The sequence below is a fragment of the Salvelinus namaycush genome, chromosome 18 (genome assembly GCF_016432855.1).
Source record: "Salvelinus namaycush isolate Seneca chromosome 18, SaNama_1.0, whole genome shotgun sequence".
Lineage (NCBI taxonomy): Eukaryota > Metazoa > Chordata > Actinopteri > Salmoniformes > Salmonidae > Salvelinus > Salvelinus namaycush.
Window position 1 is genome coordinate 2699957 of NC_052324.1, and position 12040 is coordinate 2711996.

The window sequence follows — 12040 nt, forward strand, 5'->3', positions numbered from 1 at the left end:
TATTAAAAAGTAATTGGTGATTTTTTCGACAGTGTTGCATGATGGGAATCTAGTGGTTCACTGATATAATCTAGTAAACAAAATAAACTACTTTTTCACTACTCTGTGTGCAAGTGCATTCCTAAACGGCATTTAACGCAGGTCGATGTGATATGATATTATCAGAACACAAAGTGGTTACCGTTAGCGGAAAATGTTGGCACTGGAGAGACTTGCCCTCCACTAAGCAGAAGAGATACCGTGATCAAGAAGCTAGTTCACCCGGTGTGGGGCTCAGCCATTCCACTCTGGCTGTGCTGACCCCTTGTGAATTTTCCAAATGTGGGGATCTCAATTGCAAAATTTATGGTAGTGCTCATTTGCGCTTTACCCTGATGTCTTTGTTAATGATAAACCGTTGCTTGGCGGCAGGCTTAAACTAGATGATATGAACATTGTGGAAAAATTTTCAGCAAGTTGCAACCATGAAATACAGTTATAAACAGTTTTCCATAAACAAGTCTAAATTATGTTTGATGCTCTCTGTAAGTAAAATGTTTGCAGTAATGTTTAAACTAGATGATAGGAACACTGTGGACAATTCTCAGCAAGTTGCAACCATGAAATACAGTTACAAACAGTTTTCCATAAACAAGGTCTAAATCATGTTTGATGCACTCTGTAAGAACAACTTTTTTGCAGTATTGTTTAAACTGGATGATATGGAACCCCTCTGGACAATTTTCAGCAAGTTGCAACCATGAAATACAGTTTTAAACAGTTTCCATAAACAAGTCTAAATTATGTTTGGAGCTCTCTGTAAGTAAAATGTTTGCAGTAATGTTTAAACTACAAGATATGAACACTGTGGACAATTTTCAGCAAGTTGCAACCATGAAATACAGTTATAAAGAGTTTTCCTTGAACAAGGTATAAATCATGTTTAATGCACTCTGTAAGCAAAACTTTTTTGCAGTACTGTTTAAACTAGATGATAGGAATACCGTGGACAAATTTCAGCAAGTTGCAACCATGAAGTACAGTTATAACCAGTTTCCCATAAACAAGTCTAAATTATGTTTGATGCTCTCTGTAAGTAAAATATTTGCAGTATTGTTTAAACTAGATGATAGGAACACTGTGGACAATTTTCAGCAAGCTGCAACCATGAAATACAGTTTTAAACAGTTTTCCATAAACAAGTCTAAATTATGTTTGGAGCTCTCTGTAAGTAAAATGTTTGCAGTAATGTTTAAACTACAAGATATGAACACTGTGGACAATTTTCAGCAAGTTGCAACCATGAAATACAGTTATAAAGAGTTTTCCATGAACAAGGTATAAATCATGTTTAATGCACTCTGTAAGCAAAACTTTTTTGCAGTACTGTTTAAACTAGATGATAGGAATACCGTGGACAAATTTCAGCAAGTTGCAACCATGAAGTACAGTTATAACCAGTTTCCCATAAACAAGTCTAAATTATGTTTGATGCTCTCTGTAAGTAAAATATTTGCAGTATTGTTTAAACTAGATGATAGGAAAACTGTGGACAATTTTCAGCAAGCTGCAACCATGAAATACAGTTACAAACAGTTTTCCATAAACAAGGTCTAAATCATGTTCGATGCACTCTGTAAGTAAATTGTTTTACAGTACTGTTTAAACTCGATGATAGGAATTTTCAGCAAGTTGCAACCATGAAATACAGTTTTAAACAGTTTTCCGTAACAAGTCTAAATTATGTTTGATGCTCTCTGTAAGTAAAATGTTTGGTGTAATGTTTAAACTAGATGTTAGGAACACTGTGGACAATTTTCAGCAAGTTGCAACCATGAAATACATTGCCAAACAGTTTTCCATAAACAAGGTCTAAATCATGTTTAATGCACTCTATAAGCAAAACTTTTTTGCAGTACTGTTTAAACTAGATGAAAGGAACAATGTGGACAATTTGAAGCAAGTTGCATCCATGAAATACAGTTATAAACAGTTTTCCATGAACAAGTCTAAATTATGTTTGATGCTCTCTGTAAGTAAAATGTTTGCTGTAATGTTTAAACTAGATGATAGGAACACTGTTGACAATTTTCAGAAAGTTGCAACCATGAAATACAGTTAAAACCGTTTTCATAAAACAGGGTCTAAATCATGTTTGATGAACTCTGTAAGCACAACTGTTTTGCAGTATTGTTTAAACCAGATGATATGGAACCCCTCTGGACAATTTTCAGCAAGTTGCAACCATGAAATACAGTTACAAACAGGTTTCCATAAACAAGGTCTAAATTATGTTTGATGCTCTCTGTAAGTAAAATGTTTGGTGTAATGTTTAAACTAGATGTTAGGAACACTGTGGACAATTTTCAGCAAGTTGCAACCATGAAATACATTGCCAAACAGTTTTCCATAAACAAGGTCTAAATCATGTTTAATGCACTCTATAAGCAAAACTTTTTTGCAGTACTGTTTAAACTAGATGAAAGGAACAATGTGGACAATTTGAAGCAAGTTGCATCCATGAAATACAGTTATAAACAGTTTTCCATGAACAAGTCTAAATTATGTTTGATGCTCTCTGTAAGTAAAATGTTTGCTGTAATGTTTAAACTAGATGATAGGAACACTGTTGACAATTTTCAGAAAGTTGCAACCATGAAATACAGTTAAAACCGTTTTCATAAAACAGGGTCTAAATCATGTTTGATGAACTCTGTAAGCACAACTGTTTTGCAGTATTGTTTAAACCAGATGATATGGAACCCCTCTGGACAATTTTCAGCAAGTTGCAACCATGAAATACAGTTACAAACAGGTTTCCATAAACAAGGTCTAAATTATGTTCGATGCACTCTGTAAGTATATTTTTTGCAGTACTGTTTAAACTAGATGATATGAACATTGTGGACAATTTTCAGCAAGTTGCAACCATGAAATACAGTTACAAACAGTTTTCCATAAACAAGGTCTAAATCATGTTTTATGCACTCTGTAAGTAAATTTGTTTGCAGTACTGTTTAAACTAGATGATAGGAACACTGTGGAGATTTTCAGCAAGTTGCAACCATGAAATACAGTTATAAACAGTTTTCATAAACAAGGTCTAAATCATGTTTGATGAACTCTGTAGGTAACAATTTTGCAGTACTGTTTAACCTAGATGATAGGAACACCGTGGACAATTTTCAGCAAGTTGCAACCATGAAATACAGTTATAAACAGTTTTCCATAAACAAGGTCTAAATTATGTTTGATGCTCTCTGTAAGTAAAATGTTTGCAGTAATGTTTAAACTAGATGATAGGAACACTGTGGACAATTTTCAGCAAGTTGCAACCATGAAATACAGTTACAAACAGTTTTCCAAAAACAAGGTCTAAATCATGTTTGATGCACTCTATAAGCAAAACTTTTTTGCAGTACTGTTTAAACTAGATGAAAGGAACAATGTGGACAATTTTCAGCAATTTGCATCCATGAAATACAGTTATAAACAGTTTTCCATGAACAAGTCTAAATTATGTTTGATGCTCTCTGTAAGTAAAATGTTTGCTGTAATGTTTAAACAAGATGATAGGAACACTGTTGACAATTTTCAGAAAGTTGCAACCATGAAATACAGTTAAAACCGTTTTCATAAAACAGGGTCTAAATCATGTTTGATTAACTCTGTAAGCACAACTTTTTTGCAGTATTGTTTAAACCAGATGATATGGAACCCCTCTGGACAATTTTCAGCAAGTTGCAACCATGAAATACAGTTACAAACAGGTTTCCATAAACAAGTCTAAATTATGTTCGATGCACTCTGTAAGTATATTTTTTGCAGTACTGTTTAAACTAGATGATATGAACATTGTGGACAATTTTCAGCAAGTTGCAACCATGAATTACAGTTACAAACAGTTTCCATAAACAAGGTCTAAATCATGTTTAATGCACTCTGTAAGAACAACTTTTTTGCAGTATTGTTTAAACTGGATGATATGGAACCCCTCTGGACAATTTTCATCAAGTTGCAACCATGAAATACAGTTTTAAACAGTTTCCATAAACAAGGTCTAAATCATGTTTGATGCACTCTGTAAGAACAACTTTTTTGCAGTATTGTTTAAACTGGATGATATGAACATTGAGGACAATTTTCAGCAAGTTGCAACCATGAAATACAGTTATAAACCGTTTCCATAAACAAGTCTAAATTATGTTTGGAGCTCTCTGTAAGTAAAATGTTTGCAGTAATGTTTAAACTACAAGATATGAACACTGTGGACAATTTTCAGCAAGTTGCAACCATGAAATACAGTTATAAAGAGTTTTCCATGAACAAGGTATAAATCATGTTTAATGCACTCTGTAAGCAAAACTTTTTTGCAGTATTGTTTAAACTAGATGATAGGAAAACTGTGGACAATTTTCAGCAAGCTGCAACCATGAAATACAGTTACAAACAGTTTTCCATAAACAAGGTCTAAATCATGTTCGATGCACTCTGTAAGTAAATTGTTTTACAGTACTGTTTAAACTCGATGATAGGAACACTGTGGACAATTTTCAGCAAGCTGCAACCATGAAATACAGTTATAAAGAGTTTTCCATGAACAAGGTATAAATCATGTTTAATGCACTGTGTAAGCAAAACTTTTTTGCAGTATTGTTTAAACTGGATGATATGGAACCCCTCTGAACAATTTTCAGCAAGTTGCAACCATGAAATACAGTTTTAAACAGTTTCCATAAACAAGGTCTAAATCATGTTTGATGCACTCTGTAAGTAAATTTGTTTGCAGTATTGTTTAAACGAGATGATATGAACATTGTGGCAATTTTCAGCAAGTTGCAACCATGAAATACAGTTTTAAACAGTTTCCATAAACAAGTCTAAATTATGTTTAGAGCTCTCTGTAAGTAACATGTTTGCAGTAATGTTTAAACTACAAGATATGAACACTGTGGACAATTTTCAGCAAGTTGCAACCATGAAATACAGTTACAAACAGGTTTCCATAAACAATGTCTAAATCATGTTCGATGCACTCTGTAAGTAAAATGTTTGCTGTAATGTTTAAACTAGATGATAGGAACACTGTGGACAATTTTCAGCAAGTTGCAACCATGAAATACATTGCCAAACAGTTTTCCATAAACAAGGTATAAATCATGTTTAATGCACTCTATAAGCAAAACTTTTTTGCAGTACTGTTTAAACTAGATGAAAGGAACAATGTGGACAATTTTCAGCAAGTTGCATCCATGAAATACAGTTATAAACAGTTTTCCATGAACAAGTCTAAATTATGTTTGATGCTCTCTGTAAGTAAAATGTTTGCTGTAATGTTTAAACAAGATGATAGGAACACTGTTGACAATTTTCAGAAAGTTGCAACCATGAAATACAGTTAAAACCGTTTTCATAAAACAGGGTCTAAATCATGTTTGATTAACTCTGTAAGCACAACTTTTTTGCAGTATTGTTTAAACCAGATGATATGGAACCCCTCTGGACAATTTTCAGCAAGTTGCAACCATGAAATACAGTTACAAACAGGTTTCCATAAACAAGTCTAAATTATGTTCGATGCACTCTGTAAGTATATTTTTTGCAGTACTGTTTAAACTAGATGATATGAACATTGTGGACAATTTTCAGCAAGTTGCAACCATGAAATACAGTTACAAACAGTTTCCATAAACAAGGTCTAAATCATGTTTAATGCACTCTGTAAGAACAACTTTTTTGCAGTATTGTTTAAACTGGATGATATGGAACCCCTCTGGACAATTTTCATCAAGTTGCAACCATGAAATACAGTTTTAAACAGTTTCCATAAACAAGGTCTAAATCAGGGGTGTCAAACATACGGCCCGCGGGCCGGAACCGGCCCCCAAGGAGGTTCGATCAGGCCCGCAGGATAATTTGAAAGTGGAAAAAATGCATAAAAGACATGGAATTAATATTTTTAATTCGCTGCAATTCATGGATTATCCGCTAAGGGGCGCACTCTTTCCATCAGAGTAGAAGACAAGCCGCATCACTGAGACAGACTGAAAACAGCAGACGGTATCAATGCGCCATCTGCTGCTTGTTACGACGTTGTTAGGACCACGTCCTATTTATTTACAGAGATGCACGGAAAACCTTCGTGCTTGGTGTGTTTGCAACAAGTTTCGGTATTGAAGGAATATAATATTCGACGCCACTACGAGACTCATCACAGCGAAAAATATGACGGCTTGCAAGGACAACTGAGAAGAGATAAGATTAACGAATTGCTGGCGGGTCTGAGGAAACAGCAGTCAACTTTCATCCAGAGCCGAGAAGTCAGTGAAGCAGCGGTAAAAGCCAGCTACCTAATTGCTAGCGAAATAGCATTAGCATCGAAGCCGTATTCCGACGGTGACTTTGTTAAACGATGCATGATGAAGGCGGCTGAACTTGTATGTCCCGAGAAGCGACAAGCTTTTGCCAGTAAATTGTAAATTGCACATTTGTCTAAGGAAATATGAAGTGTTTCATGAAATGTTTTGTAAAAGGATAGTTCATTAAATTTCAATATTTTCCTAATGTTCTTGTGCTTCTTTACACCAAAACAAAGGAAAGACATGATATTTTGGTTATTTATAGCAGAGTATGGTATAATTTTAATGGTCCGGCCCACTTGACATCTCCCTAGGCCGTATGTGGCCCACGATGCGAAATGAGTTTGACACCCCTGGTCTAAATCATGTTTGATGCACTCTGTAAGTAAATTTGTTTGCAGTATTGTTTAAACTAGATGATATGAACATTGTGGACAATTTTCAGCAAGTTGCAACCATGAAATACAGTTTTAAACAGTTTCCATAAACAAGTCTAAATTATGTTTGGAGCTCTCTGTAAGTAAAATGTTTGCAGTAATGTTTAAACTACAAGATATGAACACTGTGGACAATTTTCAGCAAGTTGCAACCATGAAATACAGTTATAAAGAGTTTTCCATGAACAAGGTATAAATCATGTTTAATGCACTCTGTAAGCAAAACTTTTTTGCAGTATTGTTTAAACTAGATGATAGGAAAACTGTGGACAATTTTCAGCAAGCTGCAACCATGAAATACAGTTACAAACAGTTTTCCATAAACAAGGTCTAAATCATGTTCGATGCACTCTGTAAGTAAATTGTTTTACAGTACTGTTTAAACTCGATGATAGGAACACTGTGGACAATTTTCAGCAAGCTGCAACCATGAAATACAGTTACAAACAGGTTTCCATAAACAATGTCTAAATCATGTTCAATGCACTCTGTAAGTATTTGTTTTGCAGTACTGTTTAAACTAGATGATATGAACATTGTGGACAATTTTCAGCAAGTTGCAACCATGAAATACAGTTATAAACAGTTTTCCATAAACAAGTCTAAATTATGTTTGATGCTCTCTGTAAGTAAAATGTTTGCAGTAATGTTTAAACTAGATGATAGGAACACTGTGGACAATTTTCAGCAAGTTGCAACCATGAAATACAGTTACAAACAGTTTTCCATAAACAAGGTCTAAATCATGTTTGATGCACTCTGTAAGAACAACTTTTTTGCAGTATTGTTTAAACTGGATGATATGGAACCCCTCTGGACAATTTTCATCAAGTTGCAACCATGAAATACAGTTTTAAACAGTTTCCATAAACAAGGTCTAAATCATGTTTGATGCACTCTGTTAGTAAATTTGTTTGCAGTATTGTTTAAACTAGATGATATGAACATTGTGGACAATTTTCAGCAAGTTGCAACCATGAAATACAGTTTTAAACAGTTTCCATAAACAAGTCTAAATTATGTTTGGAGCTCTCTGTAAGTAAAATGTTTGCAGTAATGTTTAAACTACAAGATATGAACACTGTGGACAATTTTCAGCAAGTTGCAACCATGAAATACAGTTATAAAGAGTTTTCCATGAACAAGGTATAAATCATGTTTAATGCACTCTGTAAGCAAAACTTTTTTGCAGTATTGTTTAAACTAGATGATAGGAAAACTGTGGACAATTTTCAGCAAGCTGCAACCATGAAATACAGTTACAAACAGTTTTCCATAAACAAGGTCTAAATCATGTTCGATGCACTCTGTAAGTAAATTGTTTTACAGTACTGTTTAAACTCGATGATAGGAACACTGTGGACAATTTTCAGCAAGCTGCAACCATGAAATACAGTTACAAACAGGTTTCCATAAACAATGTCTAAATCATGTTCAATGCACTCTGTAAGTATTTGTTTTGCAGTACTGTTTAAACTAGATGATATGAACATTGTGGACAATTTTTCAGCAAGTTGCAACCATGAAATACAGTTATAAACAGTTTTCCATAAACAAGTCTAAATTATGTTTGATGCTCTCTGTAAGTAAAATGTTTGCAGTAATGTTTAAACTAGATGATAGGAACACTGTGGACAATTTTCAGCAAGTTGCAACCATGAAATACAGTTACAAACAGTTTTCCATAAACAAGGTCTAAATCATGTTTGATGCACTCTGTAAGAACAACTTTTTTGCAGTATTGTTTAAACTGGATGATATGGAACCCCTCTGGACAATTTTCATCAAGTTGCAACCATGAAATACAGTTTTAAACAGTTTCCATAAACAAGGTCTAAATCATGTTTGATGCACTCTGTTAGTAAATTTGTTTGCAGTATTGTTTAAACTAGATGATATGAACATTGTGGACAATTTTCAGCAAGTTGCAACCATGAAATACAGTTTTAAACAGTTTCCATAATGTTGATAAAACAGTTACTAGAGACAGGAGATCAAGTTGAGACATAGGACGAGGTGTATAATTGTATAATAAGGCAGTTTATTCAAGGGTAAAGATATCTGGCAAAGCGTGCTGCACGGCCCCGTTCTGTCTGATTCATATGGAATCGTCGGAGAAGAGGGCGCTAAACATATTGTACAGATTATATATGCGGTCAATGATGTAGGTTGATCTGGTAGTCTGGCCTTCTGATTGGTCGCTCTGGGTCGTGGGTAGTCCTGTTCGGGCCTGATGTCGACGTTCCATTGGCTCTTAACATAGTTCTTTGTCTTGAGTCCCAACCTTGAATATAGTGTGTGTGGGGTTGTTTTAGCAGGGGCCTGTTCATGGGGGAGGGGAGTTGTGTGTGTCTGTGGTTGGTGTCTAATGAGACCAGCATGTGTCCAAGGGAAAGAGGGGGTGTGTGCATTTTGTATAAAAGATAGCTTATGTTGAGAAGTTGTTATAACAAGTTTCCGGTATCTATTACAATTTCTTACAAATCCCCCTCTTCACGTCTTATAGACGTGAATAAACTAGTTAAAATTTGTCAGAAGACAAATTTTTGATTCCCCCTCTTCACGTCTCACAAGAGACGTGACATAAAAGTAAAAAAGACAAAGCTATGGGATAAAATTTGTCAGAAGACACATTTTTAATTCCCCCTCTTCACGTCTCACAAGAGACGTGACATAAAAGTAAAAAAGACAAAGCTATGGGATAAAATTTGTCAGAAGACACATTTTTAATTCCCCCTCTTCACGTCTCACAAGAGACGTGACATAAAAGTTTCTTAGTCCTCAAATAGATAGACAGGTCCAGCTTCCCCATCATCAAGCAATGGGAACATTTGGGCCCTTTCCTGATTAGGGTCTATGGCGGCAGTGATAACACGGCTAGCAAGCGTGCGCGCACATGGAATGCAACAGCATCCACAAAGTACAAGAATGCCCGCAAAAACGGAAATAGATACTAGGATAGAGGAAACCAGCGTCTTATATTTACCAAAAGCATCCATCCATGAGTCCCACATAGAAGTGTCCACTCCAGAATGCTGTTTCATCTTACCATTAAGGGTACGAAGTCCCTCCAATGCTACAGTCAGACTCCCATCCGTAGCTGTGTTATTGGGAATGAAAGTACAACACTGCTCACCAAACATTGCACAGACCCCCCCCCGTTCAGCCAATAACATATCAACCGCGATTCTATTTTGAAATGCCATCAGGGATGTGGCTGCCAATTGTCCATGGACCGCCTCGAAGCCTTGTTGAGTCCAATTGCCCAGTTTCTGGACATTAAAATGAATGTAGTTAATTCTGTCCACATTTTTATTAACTGTACACCACCAGCAAAATGATGATTCAAAACCCGCGGCTACTTGGTCAACCAATTTATACTCATCTGGTACCCCCCTGGGGACGCCAATTGCATCAATGTAAGTTGGGTCCCCAGCAGAAGGGCCCACCGTGCGCTTGGTCCTGATAGGCCAATATTCAGGACCCAGGGCTTGTATACGGGTGAGGAGATCTTGGACGCCTATGGGGTAAACAGAGATGGGCAACAGAAGAGTTACAAGTGCACAGGTACCAGTGGCATTGTGGGGAAGTCTGTCCAACAGACTAGTTCCCCCACACCACCACCACACATCAGCTCTAGACACTGGTTTAAAGATTGCCGTGAGCATGTGAGTGTACAAGCACCAACTAACAGGGAGCTTACCCAACAATGTCCCTCCACCTGTCATGGTTATGCATGTGAAGTTAGCTCTAGCCACACTGGAGGAGAATATCGGTTTCTTGACCACCGTGGTGACTACCGGATAAACAGCGTCCCACTGTGAACACTTCTCAGGTGGGTTGTCTTCGTCCATAAGGGGCATTAGACAGTCTCCGCTAATAGCGGCTGGGACTATGCGGAGCAATGGCCTAGCTCCCATGCAAACGACGCAGCTTTGCAGGGTCATGTTAGCTGCTTGTTCGGTCAATAGGAGCCAATTGTTAGAGAACCCTGAGATTCCGGTGGCAGTAAGAATGGTATCATCAGGGGTGGTAGGAGTGGTGACCATATTAATAGGACCCCAATCACCCTTCCCCTTAGATGTTAAAACAGTAAACCGGTCAGAAATAGCAGAGGGCTGAGCCTGCTGTGTAATGCAGATTTTTAATGGCCAGTAGAGTAGATCCTTGCTAGACTCTACATGTGGTGCTAGTATAAAATCCTGACAACCCGTCCCAGTACCTGGTCGGATAATTAGTGATAAACCCCAATTACGCAATTTAGTCCTAGTCAGTGACAATCTTTGTCGCCAGATAAGAACTGCTTGCCCTGATGAATAACTGGACCAGTCAGGACCAGTCTCAGCGACCAGGCTCTTCCATGACCACTCCTGAAACCCCCCTTTTGTCATATACCAGTTAAATCTGGTGTACTCCAGAGCATGCCCTCCCAGGCCATTCCTAGCTTTTCCCAATACCCCCCAAGTCAGTGTAATGGTGGTGGTCGCATTAGAGGGTACACATAAGGTGGTGCTTCTGACCTTTGTTGGAGTGCATGGTTGGTCTGTGGTTGTAGTGCTACGTTTGTGTATAGCGGGACTGGTGAGATCGAGGGTAATGTTAGACGTGACATTAGTAGTTGTATGATGTGAGAGGGGTGGATGTGTGAGCTGTTGTATAAGCCATGTGAAAGTTCCTAGGGACACTCCAGTAATGATTATGAAAATAACAAACAAGGGACCTGAAATTCCCATTCTTTCCCAGGGAGTGAGATATCCCGGTCCTAGGTGAGTAGCCTTAGTTCGTGGAAACTGGGGCTGGCGTCCCATTTTCACCAACTAAGGTTTGTTTGTTTGGAGTCGAATTGAGATTGGCCAAATCGGCCCTGACTTCAGTCAGAGTTCTGGAAGGCGTTGGGGCTGGTGTGCAATGTGTAAGGTGGTGCCAAGGTGCGCCTGATTTACCTTTGACCTGGACTGAGTGTGAAGTAACCTCCTTCACTTCGTACGGTCCAGTCCACCTGGGTTCCTGCCACTTTCTCTTGTGGACCTTAACCCTCACCCAGTCACCAACCTTTACCTTCAACGGCGGCGGATCTCCCGTCAGCTCCCCCTCTTGGACCTTGTGAATCTGTTTGGAGAGAGCTGCAGAAAGTTCCGTCAGTTTTCTCACATATTCAGACATTACAATTTGTTGTACATCAAGGGCAGGCATATGACCTCCCTCCCTTGGTGGACCAGGCATGACTCTACCCGTCATTATCTCATGAGGAGAGAGATGGGTGCC

General features: G+C 37.6%; 1 pseudogene; it reads left to right on the plus strand.

Moving 5' to 3' along the window:
* Positions 1 to 219: 219 nt before the first annotated feature.
* On the plus strand, positions 220 to 367 carry LOC120063604 (annotated as a pseudogene).
* The last annotated feature ends 11673 nt before the right edge of the window (positions 368 to 12040 follow it).